At 41.7% G+C, this 17800-nt stretch overlaps 1 protein-coding gene across 1 annotated transcript in view; it reads left to right on the forward strand.

The window, feature by feature from the left end:
• Window positions 1-1555: 1555 nt before the first annotated feature.
• DENND4C (DENN domain containing 4C) overlaps window positions 1556-17800 on the forward strand; it is a 140941-nt gene continuing 124696 nt past the window's right edge. The window contains 1 exon segment of the mRNA XM_021682458.2: window positions 1556-1676. The gene's annotated coding sequence lies outside the window, so the exon portion shown is untranslated.

Below are 17800 nucleotides of genomic sequence, written 5' to 3' on the forward strand. Positions count from 1 at the left end.
AGAGAGAGAGAACACATGAGAGGGGATAGGGTCAGAGGACGAAGCAGACCCCCCGCCGAGCAGGGAGCCCGATGCGGGACTCGATCCCGGGACTCCAGGATCATGACCTGAGCCGAAGGCAGTCGCTTAACCAACTGAGCCACCCAGGCGCCCCTTTTGCTGTGCATTTCTATAGAATCAATTCTGACTGCTAATGTAGTTAGGAAAATAGTTTCTGCCATTGGCTACAAAATTCGAACTATCTGTATATGCAATAAACTTCAGAAGTAAACCGACAACAGAGCGCTCATGACTGAGGTCTAATCTTACACTTTTCATCAAAAGTGCAGATTGAATCAAGAGAGTAATTCTCAGGAAAATGATCATTATATATTTGAATATTCATCAGAGATACCCAAATCTTACCCGTTCTAATTTTGACCTGCCATGGAATCTGTGAAATCATTCGCCATTTATTTTTATTTTTTTGTCAGGAGATAAAAAATGTTGTTTCAAACCACTTGATTCTTACTGAATAACTAGTTGCTATTCTTCCTCACTCTAATAACTTCCAAACGTTTGTCAAAAATAGCTTGCAAAATTTGCACGAAGGCGAAAGGACTTTGCATGCATCCGTGTAGATAAGGAGCCTACACTTAGGAGGCAGGAGAGGACTTAAAACAAGCCATTTCTCCATTTGGAGTCCCCATCCCGACATCCCGGCCGAGGCAGCTTCTCGGGGCACGGCCAAGGACTCTATTGGGACGCTGCAGCGGGGAAAGGACTTCGGGAAGCGCCATTCCGCGGGTCTCTCTCCAGCCTCAGAGCCCCCCTCCATCCCCCGTCATGCGTGGAAATTCCAACTGCCACCGTGGGAACGAAACTTCTCTTCCAGAGACCTGCATCCCGCGCGGCATTCTCAATGACTTTGAGGGACTCAGCGTCACTTTCCCCGTCTTGGATAAAGCGGAGAGGAGCAGCCGCCACCTGCCTGAGGCCAAGGCAATAAACCTACACCACACAGAGAGTCTGAGCCCCGCAAGAAGGGGTGCAAAGCAGCGCTCAGGGCTCTTTCCTCCCAGCTCGATTTCGGCTGGGGACCGGCGGAGCGGACGCGGAGGAGGGGCTCCAACGGGGTGGGGCTGGGACCTCACGCCCCGCGGGGGTCGCCGCGGGAGGCGGGGGGAGGGGAGCAGCGGCCGCGCGGGCTCGGCCCTCCCCGGGGGCGGGGCTCTAGCTCTGCCCCGCCCTTCCCCACCCCTCCCCCACGTCCTTTTCCACCCGCCCCCGCAGTAGGAAAGGGAGAGGGAGGGGGGGGAAAAGGAAAGTGCTGTTCTGTGGAAAGGGGCGGAAGGAGGGGGAGAAAAAAAAGAAAAGGGAACAGAAACATGGCCGTCAGCTGTCGGAGCGGTAGTGCAGCGGGCAGCTCCTAGGCGGCCCGCCGCCCGCACTGCCGGACTCCAGAGAGCAGAGCCGCCCGCGCGAGCTCCCGCTCCCGGCCGTTATCGCTGCACGCGGTGCCCCTCGAGACCGAGCCCTTGAGGCGGCGCAGGCGCAGATCGGGCCGTGGAGGCGGCGGCCGCGGGAGCAAGTCCCCCGCCCGGCTGTGCCGAGGGCGCGCAGGCCGCGAAGCCGGCGCTTTCATGCCCCAGGAAGGGGCTGTGTCCGGGTGGCACTGAAGGTGGAGTGGCCGGCAGGTGAGTCTGCGGTGGAGGGCCTTTCGCGGAGGAACCCTGCGCTGCGCCGCCGCGGGGCCCGCGCTCCTGTGCTGTGGAGGGCTCCGGGCAGGTAGCAACTCCGAGGGCTGAGTTCCGATGGCCCGCCTGCGGGGGGTCGCCAAGCAGGCGGAAAGTGGCCGGGGCTGGCGTTCCCGGCCTAGTTTCTCCGCGGTTTCCGGGGGCGGGGAGTCCCCGGAGCCTGCGGGGAGTGATGATGGGGGGAGAGGCCGCGCCAGGACGGGCCTCCCCGCGCCGCCCGCCCCGGCTCCTGAGAACCACTTGCCAGGACGCGCGAGGGGTCTGGGCCCTGGGGACCTCCTGGGCGACGGCCGGGTGGGAGGGGGCTGGGCGCGGAGGGGGCGGGGATTGGGTTAGAGTGGGTGGAGAGCGAGGGCTGGGGTCTGGCGAGAAGGGTCCGGAGACCGCGAGGGGAGACCTGGGGGCCCGGGCAGGTGTCTCAGGTGAATGGAGGGCATGTCCTCCTCCGCCTTACCGTGGCTGATCCTCAGGGCTTCCTTGTGGGAGATGACTTTTCGGAAGGCTGGTTCCATTAAACTCCGAGTGACTAAACACAAATAAAACCAACTAATGAGCGCCTAGTGCTGACTTGTGTAGAGAGCTGTAACTTTTCTGCTCTGAGGATGCTGTCTTTTTTTTCTTTTGCTGCTTCATGGACCTTTTTCCCTTCCGTCGCATCAGAACAAATAAGGAATGACCCAGTTTTAAAGAGTACCAACGTCCCATCCTTTTTTGTGTTTGTTTCACACGGGAAAATTTAGGCCAGTTACCGAAGTTACTTGTGCAAATATGAGGGTAAGTGTCATCTCCAGTAACGAACGAACCCTCAGCTGTCTGTGTGTTTTGCCTAAAAGAGATTGTCAAACATCGTAATCTGGGAATTTGATTTACTAAGACTGCTTAATTGTGTTCAAACTCTTGTTAAGTCTTTTTCCCTAGACCCCAATTTGCGGTGGGAGTAGCTCTTCCCTTCCGGTCTTCCGGTTTAGAAGGTGAGGGGTATAGTAAGACAGGGAAGAATATAAGGGCCAAGGCGCCAAGTTTTAATGAATACTTGATTTGAGGGGAGCCGTGTGTATTAAGCTATCCGAAATGAAGAGCATAGTTTATGATCTGTGTATACATAAGAGCAAAATCGGTATCAAAAGGAAAACTGCGCGTTAAAGAATGTCTGTCAGTTCTTGTTCAGTTATAATCATTAAAAAAAAACACTATATTTTATTTTCTGCCCTGTTCTTTGAATTAATTACCGTTAAAAGGTTGGTAAACTGTCCTCTTGCTGTGAGACTGGGGACTCAGAAATGAATTTAGATTTGTATTCGTGAGGGTGAACTGCCTCGTATAGGCTTGTTTTGACTCATTTTTCTCATAATGGCAAACTCAATCCACTTTGCACTACATTGGTATCTCGTGTGGCCATTTTGCAAAATAGTTGATTTTAGTGAACCGGTAATATGCTAGTTGATTTTGGCCATACATAGTACCTCACTTAGTGCACTACGTTTTTAGACTTGTTAATTTGGATAATAGACAAGCAATGATGTTAGAAATGTTGAAGTTGTATATTGGAGTAATTTATACTCTTCTATAATTTGTAAATGAGTGCATCCTGTTGTTGAGAGTAAACATAGTATTTTGTAGTATAAACTTGAGTTTTCAGCTGAAGAAATTGGCAGTAGAGCTGGTGTGTGGGGACTTCTTAAAACGCAAATGTTTTAAATTATAAGGAACTGCAGTGATGTGTAGGCTGTGACAATTCGTGGTGCCAGACTTGGAAGGTTATTTGGTTGAGGTGCTCTCTATAAAGAAACATGTTAAGTATCTTCAGTAAAAGCTAGTTTGTAGCTATACACAGGGATTTAAATGATAAAGATACATAAAGGCACCTTTGTTCTTTGTGTATCTTCCATTTAGGACCAAAACATCTCATATTTTCTTTGGAGTTTCCTGCCAAGACAGTTACTGATTTTGCATTCGCTTTGCTGCTCGTTTCGAACGTTAGTCTTACCCTTGCAACTTAAGTACAGGTTGTAAAGAAAAAGAAAGCTGCTGAGTCAGAGGCAGGTTGTCTCATTTGGTCTTTCTGATTTGCAGAAGGGAATTTCTGTTAGAATTTCAATTTCCAATATAATATGCTTGCTGAAACTGAGATAGTAAGGGCAAATAAGCTTTCCTAATGCAAGAATTAACATTTTATCTTCTGTCAGCTATTGCCTCGAGTTTTATCTCCTCTTTCAGATTGTCAGTTTGACAGACTTGTAGTAAATGGAATGCCTTGTTGGGATTGGAGATTGCTTTGTAAGACTTAAAAGTTAGGGGAAGTTGTACATGTTACAGCTGGTGTAAAGGTGTAGGGTTAGCATCAGATTGTAGGAAATTCCAAAATCAGATACATTTATTATTTGAAATTTAAAACAGTATTTTTTGGGAAGAAATTAGGTAATTTATAAACTTAAAAATTTTTTCTACTTATGTCAGTACATAATACATACAAGTAAGTATAGTAGAGCTTAATGTGCTACTTGAAAACTTTTTATTGGAAAAGAATATGATTAAAGGAAATTCAAAAGGAAAAAATTTAATTCTCACCTATCTTACATTTTTCTGTATTCTTATTCTACTTGTATAATATATTAATATAATGTACTAATCCTGTCCATACTTGTATATAATTCTGTGGTTAATAATCATATAATTGTCTTTTTTTAATTTTTAAAGACTTTTTATTTATTTGAGATAGAGCATGCCCAGGAGCAGGGAGGCAGGGCAGAGGGAGAGGGTGAGGGAGGAGCAGACTCCCTGTGGAGCAGGGAGCCTGAGACTCCGGGCTGGATCCCAGGACCCTGAGATCATGGCCTGAGCCAAAGGGAGACGCTTAACCCACTGAGCCACCCAGGTGCCCCATATATAATTGTATTTTTTTTTTTTAAATTAGAGTCTGCGTGTGCATGTGGTAGGTGGAGGGCAGAGGGAGAGAATCTCAAGCAGACTCCCTGCAGAGCCCATTGTCTGGGGGCTTGATCTCAGGACCTGGAGATCATGCCCTGAGCTGAAATCCAGAGCCTGCTGCTTAACTGACTGAGCCATCTAGGTGCCCCATATAATTGTCTTTTTAAACATAACATGTTTTCCTTGGTGCTGTTACTTTCTGGCTTTGTAATAGTCAAAAGTTTTACTCTTTCATAGTGGATTTGACTATTTCTCTGTCTTTTAACATTTTAGTAGTTCCACTTTATTACTCTTAAAATAATGTGATAATGAAATCATTTTGCTAATATGATAGTCCAAACCAAATTATTATTATTTTTATTTTTTATTTATTTATTTATTTTTAAAGATTTTATTTATTTATTTGAGAGAGAGAGTGAGAGAGAGAGAGCACAAGAGGGGGGAGCGGGAGAGGGAGAAGCAGACTCCCCGCCGAGCAGGTAGCCCGATGCGGGACTCGATCCTGGGACTCCAGGATCATGACCCGAGCCGAAGGCAGTCGCTTAACCAACTGAGCCACCCAGGCGCCCTATTTTTTATTTTTTTAAAAGATTTTATTTATTTATTTGTCAGAGAGAGAGAGCACAAGCAGGGGGAGTGGTGCCTGATGCGGGACTCGATCACAGGACCGTGGGATCATGACCTGAGCCAAAAGCAGCCGCTTAACCGACTGAGCCACCCAGGCGTCCCCAAACCAAATTATTTTTTAAACTTTTGAAAAATTAAACATTCTTTGAACTGTTCATTTGCAGTGGATTATTAGGGCTCCTCTAATATAGTATTTAATTGAGAACAGAATTAAAGAAAGATGAAAAACCGTAGATATGCCTGTATGATTGAATTCATTGAGTAGGTAGCATAATATAAATTCATAATTCTCCCTGTTAACTGATTTGCTACGTTTCTATGTTTATTAATTTTACTTTTTTTTTAAAGATTTTATTTATTTATTTGAGAGAGAGAGAATGAGATAGAGCACATGAGAGGGGGGAGGGTCAGAGGGAGAAGCAGACTCCCTGCCGAGCAGGGAGCCTGATGCGGGACTCCAGGATCATGACCTGAGCCGAAAGCAGTCGCTTAACCAGCTGAGCCACCCAGGCGCCCTATTAATTTTACTTTTAAAATATAGTAAGTAATAGTCTTATAGGAATTCTTAATTCTTTTTTTTTTTTTTTTTTAAGATTTTATTTATTTATTTGACAGAGAGAGACATGGCGAGAGAGGGAACACAAGCAGGGGGAGTGGGAGAGGGAGAAGCAGGCTTCCTGCGGAGGAGGGAGCCCGATGCGGGGCTCGATCCTGGGACCCTGGGATCATGACCTGAGCCGAAGGCAGCCGCTTAACAACTGAGCCACCCAGGTGCCCCAGTTCTTAATTCTTAAAGTAATACTGTGGGGCATAAATGTTTCTCAGTGTAACTTATTTCAACCAGACCTAATATTTACAAATCTAGATTTATATAATCTTTGACTTGTAGAAGAGTAATCTTATAGGATTTTAAAAGTCTTTGAAATATTTTAAAGGATTCCTTGAATCTAGTTTTTTTATTGTGTATATGCAGTTTATATATATCTTAATTTAGGGAAACTTAGATCCTAAAAACATAAATGTTATGAGTCTCTTTAATTATGGAAAAAAAGAATGTATTAAATAGGTACTGTGCTGCCGGCTAGGGATAAAAAGATGAATAACATACAGTCTGAATATTAAAGTCTAGTAGGATAAACAGTCTTATAGATATGCATCACAACTACAACATGACAAATCTAAAATAGAGCAAATGTCTCTATAGAAGCAGAGGGAATCCCTAACTATTTTTGGTGTGGATTAGAGGTGGTGAATTTACATAGAGGGAGACATTTGATTTAAAACTCAAAAGAAGGATATGAAAAGGCACAAAGTAATGAAAACAGTGGATTTAATTAAAATGCAAGTAATGTAGTATAGCTACACAGGTAGTTTTTTTTTTTTTTTTTTTTTTAAAGATTTTATTTATTTATTTGACAGAGAGAGACACAGTGAGAGAGGGAATACAAGCAGGGGGAATGGGAGAGGGAGAAGCAGGCTTCCCGCGGAGCAGGGAGCCCGATGCGGGGCTCGATCCCAGGACCCTGGGATCATGACCTGAGCCAAAGGCAGACGCTTAACGACTGAGCCACCCAGGTGCCCCTAGCTACACAGGTAGTTTTGAAGGGAAATAGAGACTAAGCTGGAGGGGAAAGCAGGACTATGTCATGAAGAGTCTTAAAAGTCAAATAAGAAATTAAGACCATACACTGTGGGGAACAGGAAACCATGTAATGATTTTAGGCTGTAAATATGTTTGGCTCAGTTGCGAAGGATGGATATGGGAGAGCAGCTTGAGTGAGGCTGCAGGTTCATCAGAAGATCTTGAAGGCATCCAGGTGAGAATTGAGAACAGCAGTGGTAGGGATGGGAAAAAATGAATAGAATTGAGAACTGTTATGTGATACAAACATTTTTCTGTGGCTCAAAAGCCTTGTCTTTACCCTTATCTTCTCCTTGTCCAGTATGCATCCGTCACACCAGCCAACTTTCAGGTTCTTTCTCTTAGAACCCTTGCATATGCTGTTCCATTTACATGTTAGTTTTTCTGAGCCAGGTTTCCTGATCACACTGTCTTGTTAGGGAGATCAGTTACTATCAGACCACCTAGTTATTTCATTCTGTAGAATTTCTTTTCTTACTTTCCTTCCTTCCTTCCTTCGTATTTGTTCACCTTACCAGTTTGGAGGTTATATGCGATCTGGTGCCTTTTTATTTTTTGTAAGTGTGGGTCTATTTCTGGTCTCTCTTTTTCTGTTCCATTGGTCTATATTCTTATACCAGTACTATATTGTCTTTATTGCTATTTCTATATAGCAGACTTTACAATCAGGTAGTGTATGTCCTTTACATTGTCTTTTTTCAACATTGCTTTAGTTATTTTAGATCTTTAGCATTTTCATATAAACTATAGACAACGCTTATCAGTTTTTACAAAAAGCCTGATGAGAATTGACATCTTACTAATAATTGAGTCTTCTGATACTTTAACATGGCATATCGCTCTATTTATTTAGGTCTCTTTAGTTTTTTTTGGTAGTGTTTTTGTAATTTTCTTTTGTAGGTCTTGTATATATTTTGTTCAATTTATCCCTAAGTATTTAATGTTTTTTGATGCATTCCGTTGTCAATGATACTGTATTTTAAATTTCTTTTCCCCAGTTTTTTGTTGATAGTATAGAAAATACAGTTGATTCTTTTGCATATCCTGTTTTGTATTCTGTTATTCCTAAATTCACTTTTTACGTCTAATAGTTTTGATGTAGATTCCTTAGGATTTTTTTCATACACAATCATGTCTACAGAGAAAGCCATTTTTGTGGCTTCATTTCTAATCACTATGACTTTTTTTTTTTTTTTGCAACTAGCTAGGTTAGTGCTATTACCACTAGTAGATTAGTGCTATTCACTAGAAATATAATGCAATTTAAAATTTTCTAGTAGCCCCACAATGAGAGGCAACACTAAGTCATTAAGTATAATACATTTTTTACTCCACTACCTCCAACATATTATTCACATGTGTAGTAGTTTCCCCAGTGCTGCCATAACAGATTACCACAAACCATGTGGTCTAACACAACAGAAATTAATCAGTCTCAGTTCTGGAAACTAGAGGTCTGAAATCAAGGTGTTGGCAGGGACTTGCTCCCTCCGAAGACTCTAGGAAAGATTCCTTCCTTGCCTCTTCCTATTTCTGGTGGTTGCTGGCAATCCTTAAATATAGGGCTATTTAGATTTTCTGTTTCTTTTTGTGTCAGTTTTGGTAATTTGTGTCTTTTAAAAATTTTGTCCCATTTCAAATAGGTTGTTGAATTTATTGGTGTGAAAGTATCTATAATATTCCCTTGTTATTTACCAGTATACCTTCTTTCATTCCTCATATTGGTAATTTCACCTCTTGCTTTTTTATTGATTTAGAGGTATTGGTTTCTGTTGCTATTGCTTGTCCATTTTCAATTTTATTGATTTCTGCTCTTTTTGTTTTTTTCTTCTACTTACTCTTGGTTTAATTTGCTTTTCTTTTTCTAGCTTCTTTAGGTGAACCCTTAGATCACTGATTTAAAAACTTTCCTCTTTTCTAATGTAAGTGTTTAAAGCTATAAATTTTCTTCTAAACATTACTTTAGCTGAATTTCACAAATTAATTTCTGTTATTTATTTATTTTTTAAAAATATTTTATTTATTTATTTGACAGAGAGAGACACAGTGAGAGAGGGAACACAAGCAGGGGGAGTGGAAGAGGGAGAAGCAGGCTTCCCGCAGAGCAGGGAGCCCGATGCGGGGCTCGATCCCAGGACCCTGGGATCATGACCTGAGCCGAAGGCAGATGCTTAACGACTGAGCCACCCAAGCGCCCCAATTTCTGTTATTTTCATTCAGCTCAGAATAATTTCTAATTTCTCTTGTGATTTTTTTTTTTTTGATGGATTATTTGGAAGAGTGTTGTTTAATTTCTAAATACTTGTGGAATTTTATAAGATGTCTTCCTATTACTGATTCCAAATTTAATTCCTTTGTGGTCAGAGAACATGTTGTGTATGATTTATATTCTTTTAAATTTATCCAGGCTTTATTTATGGGCCGGCATCTTGTTTATCTAGGTGAATGTTCTTTGTGCACTTGAAAAGAATGTGTATTTTGCAGTTGTTAGGTGGAGTATTCTATAAATATCAGTTATATCAAGTTGATCGTGTTCTTCAAATTTTGTGTATCCTTACTGATTTTCTGTATACTTGTTCTGTGAATTACTAAGTGAGAAGTGTTGGACTTTCTTTAATTGTGGATCTGTTTATTTCTCTTTTCAATTCTGTCAGTTTGCATATGAAAAGATGCTCAACATGACTCATCATCAGGGAAATAGAAATCAAAACTACAATCAGATGCCACCTCACGTCTGTTAGAATGACTAAAATTAACACAGGAAACAACAGATGTCAGCGAGGATGCAGAGAAAGGGGACCCCTCTTACCCTGTTGGTGGGAATGCAAAATGTGCAGCCACTCTGGAAAATGGTATGGAGGTTCCTCAAAAAAGTTAAAAATAGAACTACCTTAGGACCCAGAAATTGCACTACTGAGTGTTTATTCAGAGGATACAAAAATAGTGATTTGAAGGGGCACATGCATCCTGATATTTATAGCAGCGTTTTCAACAATAGCCAAATTATGTTAAGAATCCAAATGTCCATTGATTGATGAATGGATAAAGAAGAGGTATATATGTGTGTGTGTGTGTGTATATATATACATATATGTATGTGTATATATATATGTATATATATGTGTATATATATAATGAAATATATATGCATACATAAAATGGAATATTACTCAGCCATCAAAAAGAATATCTTGCCATTTGCAATGCAATGGATGGAGCTAGAGTGTATTATGATAAGTGAAATAAATCAGAGAAAGACAAATACTATGTGATTTCACTCATATGTGGGATTTTAGAAACAAAACAGATGACCATAGGGGAAAGGAAAACAAAAGAGAGGAAGAGGCAAACTGTAAGAGACTCTTAACTATAGGAAACAAACTGAAGGGGAGGTGGGCAGAAGGATGGGCTAAATAGGTAATAGGTATTAAAGAGGGCACTTGCTATGATGAGCGCTGGGTGTTATTCACTAGTGTTAATCACTAAATTCTATTCCTGAAACTAATATTACACTATATGTTAAGTAACTAAAATTTAAGTAAAAACTTAAAATTTTAAAAAGAAACCACAAAAAACCCCCCCAACCCCCCCCCCCCATTCTGTCAGTTTGTGCTCCATATACTTTGATGCTCTTCTTAGATGTATATACTTTTAGGATTGTTAAGCTTGATGAATGAACTTTATTATGAGATGTTTCTCTTTATCACGGTTCTGAAGTCCTCCTTTGCCTGTTGGTAATATGGCCACTCAGGGGACGCCTGGGTGGTACAGTCAGTTAAGCGACCAACTCTTGGTTTCGGCTCAGGTTGTGATTTCAGGGTCATGAGATCGAGCCCAGCATCAGGCGCCACGCACTGTGTGGAGTCTGAGATTTTCTCTCCCTCTGCCCCTCCTGCTTGTGCTCTCTCCCCCTCTCTCTCTCAAATAAATAAATAAATCTTTGAAAAAAATATGGCCACTCACGCTTTTTTACATGCTAAATGTTTTTGCATACTTGCACTTTTTTAGAAAGTAGACTTTGTTTTTTATTTTTTTAAAGACTTATTTATTTATTAAGATTTATTTATTTATTTTTTTGACAGAGAGAGAGAGAGTGAGAGAGGGAGCACAAGCAAGGGGCGTGGGAGAGGGAGAAGCAGGCTTCCCGCTGAGCAGGGAGTCCGATGCGGGGCTCAATCCCTGGACCCTGGGATCATGACCTGAGCTAAAGGCAGACGCTTAACGACTGAGCCACCCAGGCGCCCCAAGATTTTTTATTTATTTGAGAGAGAGAGAGCATGGGTGAGCACAAGCAGGGGGGAGGAGCAGAGGGAGAGGGAAAAGCAGACTCTACACTGAGCAGGGAGCCTGATGGGGGCTCAATCCCAGGACTCTGTGATCATGACCTGAGCTGAAGGCAGATGCTTAACCAACTAAGCCACCCAGGTGACCCTAGACTTTATTTTTTAGAACAGTTTTAGATTTACAGAAAAGTTGAGAAGGTAGTACAGAGTTCTCTACACCCTGGACCCAGTTTCTCCTATTTTTAACAGCTTATTGATTAGTATGGTACATTTGTTACAATTAATGAACTAATGTTAGTACATTATTATTAATTAAAGTCTGTAGTTTATTCAGATTTCCTTAGTTTTTACCTTAAGTACTGTTTCTCTTCCAGGATCTTATCTAGACACACCATTGCATTGAGTTGTCATGTCTCCTTAGGCTACTTGTTCTTCATAACCATGACAGTTTAGAGGACCATTGGTCAGGCATTTTTTAGGATGTTCCTCTAGTGGAATTTTTCTGATGTTTTTCTTAGGATTAGAGAGGGGTTATGAATTTTTGTGAGGAAGATCGATCAGAGAGGTAAAGTGCCATTTCCATCACATATTAAGGATGCCTGCTATCAACATGATTTATGATCTTGATGTTGATCTTGATTACCTGGCCAAAGTAGTGTTTGTCATGTTTCTCTACTGTAAGTTTAGTCCCTCTTCTCCCTTTCCTTTGCGTGCTCTTTGGAAGGAAGTCACTAAGCTCATTTTACACGTAAGGATTAGGGAGTAACATTCCTTGAGTATCTGCAAAAGTTATTTGAAATTCTTCTGCATGGGAGATTTGTCTGTTTTCCTTAATGTATTACTTTATTCATGTCATTAATTTATATCAGTATGGACTTCTGGATATTTATTTTATACTTTGAGTTATAATCCAGTACTACTTTATTTGTTCAAATTGTTGTAGCTATTGTTTTTGGCTATTGAGAGCTCTTTCAGTTGACTCCTGTGCTCCTTTGACATACACTCTCAGTGTGGGTTTATACTCTCGGTGTTTATTTTTTGAACACTTACTTTCTGGCACTAAAAAGTGCTCCAGGCTCATTTTGTATATTTTCTGTTCCAGTCCCAGAATCAGCCATTTCTTCAAGATGTTATTGTTTCTTTTGATTGGAGAATAGTGTTATAAACCAAGATCTTGGGGTGCTAGGTGTGCTGATTGCTATTGGTGTGTCATCGCTTCTAGGCCTTTTCAGCTGATTGAGCAAGGAAATATACTTGTGTATATTAACCCATTCTGTACATATATTTATAAGTCTGTATGTCACCATCTGTATTTATATTAAGCTAAATATGAGGTTTTTAAAATTTTATATATATATATATATATTTAAGCTAAATATGAGTTTATACTGAGTCTCTAATCCATTACTGGTGGATCATCATAGTTTCCTCCCCTTACTTACCTGTAGATTCCTGCTTTGACAGTGAGAAACCTAGCTCCCACTGTCCATCATCTATTTATGTAGTTCAATTCCAGTACACATATATAGCAGTATCAGAATTGTTAACTCATACTCCTGTGGGAAACAATTTTTTTTTTTTTTGGTGGGAAACAATTTTATCAGCTAGAGTGCCTTTTGGCAGTTCCTTTTGCCTTTAGTTTTAAAGACTCCACTCATTTCTAAAGTTACTTTGGTCAGCATCTTTTTCCTCCAACTCCCTTCAATGAGGTTGTTTGATACATTTGTAATACAGTTATATTCTCTTGACCTACTCCACATTGCTTCCGGGGATCCCCTGACCTCCTCAATGGTTTTTAAAATTTTTGCATACATTAAAGCTCATTTTGTATGCTTTAAAGTTCTATGAATTTTGAAAAAAATTTTTTTAAAGATTTTATTCATTTATTTGACAGAGAGAGAGAGAGAGAGCAAGAGCAGTAACACAAGCAGGGGGAGTGGGAGAGGGAGAAGCAGGCTTCCCGCCCAGCAGGGATCCTGATGCGGGGCTCGATCCCAGGACCCTGGTATTGTGACCTGAGCTGAAGGCAGACGCTTAACAACTGAGCCACCCAGGCGCCCCTCTATGAAATTTGACAAGTTCTATGAATAATGTCATGTATCCACCATTACAGTGTCCTATTGAATAGTTTTACCTCTGTAAAAATCCCCTGTACTCCAACTCTAAAATCCTATCTGCCTCACTTTAAAGCTTTGGAAACTGCTGATCTCTTTTTACCGTTTCTGTAGTTTTTTTTGCCTTTTCTGGAATGTTATATAAATGAAATCATACATGGGTGCCTGGGTGGCTCAGTCATTAAGCGTCTGCCTTTAGCTCAGGTCATGATCCCAGGGTCCTGGGATCGAGTCCCGCGTCGGGCTCCCAGGACGGCGGGAGGCCTGCTTCTCCCTCTCCAACTCCCCCTGCTTGTGTTCCTGCTCTCTCTATCTCTCTCTCTGTCAAATAAATAAATAAAATCTTTTTAAAAAAATGAATGAGGGGCGCCTGGGTGGCTCAATTGGTTAAGCGACTGCCTTCGGCTCAGGTCATGATCCTGGAGTCCTGGGATCGAGTCCCGCATCGGGCTCCCTGTTCAGCAGGGAGTCTGCTTCTCCCTCTGACCCTCCCCCCTCTCATGCTCTCTATCTCATTCTCTCTCAAATAAATAAATAAAATCTTTATTAAAAAAAAAGAATGAAATCATACAGCAATTAGTCTTTTCATATTAGCATCTTTCATTTTGCAATGTGCATTTAAGGTTCCTTCATTTATTATTATTATTTTTTAAAGATTTTTATTTATTTATTCATAAGAGACAGAGAGGGGGGGGGCAGGCTCCCTGCTGAGCAGGGAGCCCGATGCGGGACTTGATCCCAGGACCCTGGGATCTTGACCTGAGCCGAAGGCAGACGCTTATCTGAGCCACCCAGGCACCCAGGTTCCTTCATTTTTTTTATGGCTTGATAGCTCATTGCTTTTTATCACTGAATCATCCATTGTATGAATGTATCACAGTTTGTTTATCCATTCACCTTTTGAATGACATCTTCCTTGCCTCCAGTTTTTGGTGATTATGAATACAGCTGCTATACACATTGTATGTAGGTTTTGCATAGACAAAAGTTTTCAAATGAATTTGGGTAAATACCTAGGAGCATGATCACTGGATCATACAGTAAGATTACGTGTAGCTTTTTTTTTTTTTTAAAGATTTTATTTATTTGTCAGAGAGATAGCACAGTCGGGGGAGTGGCAGGCAGAGGGAGAGGGAGAAGCAGGCTCTCTGCTGAGCAGGGAGTTGGACGTGGGGCTCGATCCCAGGACCCTGGGATCATGACCTGAGCTGAAAGCAGTCGCTTAACCGACTGAGCCACCCAGGCGCCCCAAGATTATGTGTAGCTTTGTAAGAAACTGTCACACTGTTTTCTCAAGTGGCTGTTCCATTTCCCATACTCATCAGCAATGAATTTCTTGTTCTATATCCTCATCAGCATTTGGTATTGTCAAGTTTTCTTTTTTTTAATTTTAGCCATTCTAATAGATGTGTATTGGTGTCTCTTTTCAATTTGCATTTCTCTAATGACGCTGAGCATTTTTCCATATACATATTTGTCACGTGTAGATTATCGTCTTTGTTGAGGTATATGTTCAAATCTTTTCTCTATTTCATTTTTTTTTAATAGATTTTATTTATTTATTTGACAGAGACAGATAGCAAGAGCAGGAACACAAGCAAGGGGAGTGGGAGGGGGAAGCAGGCTTCCCGTGGAGCAGGGAGCCTGACGCGGGGCTCGATCCCAGGACCCCGGGACCATGACCCAAGCCGAAGGCAGACGCCTAAGGACTGAGCCAGCCAGGCACCCCTTCTCTATTTCATTTTTGCTTATTGGGTTTGTTTTCTTACTGTTGAGGTTTCTGTATACTTAGTATACTTGTACCTTTTTTTTTTTTTTTTTTTAAATTTTATTTATTTTTTTTTTTTTTAGAGAATGATTGTGAGAGAGCACATGAGAGGGGGGAGGGTCAGAGGGAGAAGCAGGCTCCCTGCCGAGCAGGGAGCCCGATGCGGGACTCGATCCAGGGACTCCAGGATCATGACCTGAGCCGAAAGCAGTCGCTTAACCAACTGAGCCACCCAGGCGCCCCAATATACTTGTACCTTTATCAGATATGTTTTCTCACACTCTGTAGCTTGTCTTTTCGTTCTTTTCACCATGTCTTTTACAGAAGTTTTTAATAGAGTCTACCTTATTTTTTATTTCATGGATTATAGTTTTGGTATCTAAAAACTCATCGCCATGGGAGGATGGGTTAGCCTGTGGTGGGTATTGAGGAGGGCACATTCTGCATGGAGCACTGGGTGTTATGCACAAACAATGAATCATGGAACACTTCATCTAAAACTAATGATGTAATGTATGGGGATTAACATAAGAATAAAAAAAATTAAAAAAATAAATAAATAAAAACTCATCGCCAAACCCAAGATCACATAAATTTTCTCCTACATTTTCTTTTTTCTTTTTTTTTCCCAAAGATTTTATTTATTTATTTGACAGAGAGAGACACAGCGAGAGAGGGAACACAAGCAAGGGGAGTGGGAGAGGGAGAAGCAGGCTTCCCGCTGAGCAGGGAGCCCGCCCAGCGCGGGGCTCAATCCCAGGACCCTGGGATCACAACCTGAGCCGAAGGCAGACGCATAATGACTGAGCTACCTAGGCACCCCAAGTTCTGTCTTTTAATCGGAGTCTTTAGGCCACTTAAAAATTTTTAAAAAATCAGTTTTATTGAGATCTAACTTATACATCATAAAATTCACTCGTTAGAAGGGTACAATTCAGTGGTTCTTAGTTTATTTACAGAGTTTTCCAGCCACCATTGTAATCTCATTTAGAGCATTTTCATCACCCCAGAAAGAAACCTTGTGTCCATTAGCAGTCACTGTCTTATCCCCCACTTCCCCACCGCAGCCCTAGGCAACCACTAATCTATTTTCTGTCCCTGTAGATTTGCCTATTCTGGACATTTCATATAAGTGAAACCATACAGTATGTGATCTTTTGCAACTAGCTTTTATTTAGGATAAGGTTTTTTTTTTTTTTAATTTATTTATTTGACAGAGAGAGACACAGCAAGAGAGGGAACACAAGCAGGGGGAGTGGGAGAGGGAGAAGCATGGGAGAGGGAGAAGCAGGCTTCCCGCTGAGCAGGGAGCCCGATGTGGGACTCGATCCCAGGACCCTGGGATCATGACCTGAGCCGAAGGCAGACGCTTAACGACTGAGCCACCCAGGCGCCCTAGGATAAGGTTTTTGAGGTTCATTCATGTTGTATAAGAAATTCATTCCTTTTTAAAAAAATTTTTTATTGTTATGTTAATCACCATACATTACATCATTAGTTTTAGAAGTAGTGTTCCATGATTTATTGTTTGTGCATAACACCCAGTGCTCCATGCAAAACGTGCTCTCTTTAATACCCATCACCAGGCTAACCCACATTCCTTTTTTTTTTTTTTTTTTTATTTGAGAGAGAGAATGAGAGAGAGAGAGAGCATGAGAGGGGGGAGGGTCAGAGGGAGAAGCAGACTCCCTGCCGAGCAGGGAGCCCGATGCGGGACTTGATCCTGGGACTCCAGGATCATGACCTGAGCCGAAGGCAGTCGCTTAACCAACTGAGCCACCCAGGCACCCCCCCTTTTTTTTTAATTGTGGCAAAATTCACATAAAATTCACCCAGTTCATTCACCATTTTAACTGGGTGGGGGATGGGCAAATAGATGAAGGGGAATGAGAGATACAGGCTACCAATTATGGAATGTACAAGTCACGGGGTGAAAGGTACATAGCATAGGGAATATAGTCAGTGGTATTGTAATAGCATTGTAGGTGACAGATAATAGGTATGTGGCAAGCATAACGTAATGTATAGACTTGTGGAATCCCTGTGTTGTACACCTGAAAATGTAAAGTGTGTCAATTATGCTTCAGTTAAAAAAAAGACAGTGAAAACAATTCACCATTTTAACAATTTAAAAACAACCATTATCTAGTTCCAGAATATTTTCATCACCCCAAAAGGAACCTCTCTTCCCTTTAAGCAGTCACTCCCCATGTACCCCCACCCCCACCCCCCAGCCCCTGGCAACCACTAGTCTGCTTGCTTTTTCTATGGATTTGCCTATTCTGGATATTTCCTATAGTTGAAATTATGCAGTATGTGACTTTTTTTAAATTGAGGCAAAATTGGTATAAAACATACTAGTTTCAGGTGTATAGCATAGTAATTTGATTTTTGTATACATTACTAAGCGTAGTCTAGGGTCACCTGGGTGGCTCAGTCAGTCGGGTGGCTGCCTTTGGCTTGAGTCCTGATCTTGGGATCCTGGGATTGAGCCCCATATCGGCTCCCTGTTCAGTGGGGAGTCTGCTTCTCCCTTTCCCTCTGCTGCTCCCCTCTGCTTGTGCTCTCTAGCTCGTGCTCTCTCTCTTTCAAATAAACGAATAAAATCTTAAACAAAAAAACCCAAAGCATAGTCTAGTTTTCATCTGTTAACCATGCAGTTGACCCTCTTCACCCATTTCACCCACCCTGAATCCCCGTCC

The sequence above is a fragment of the Neomonachus schauinslandi genome, chromosome 13 (genome assembly GCF_002201575.2).
Source record: "Neomonachus schauinslandi chromosome 13, ASM220157v2, whole genome shotgun sequence".
Taxonomy (NCBI): domain Eukaryota; kingdom Metazoa; phylum Chordata; class Mammalia; order Carnivora; family Phocidae; genus Neomonachus; species Neomonachus schauinslandi.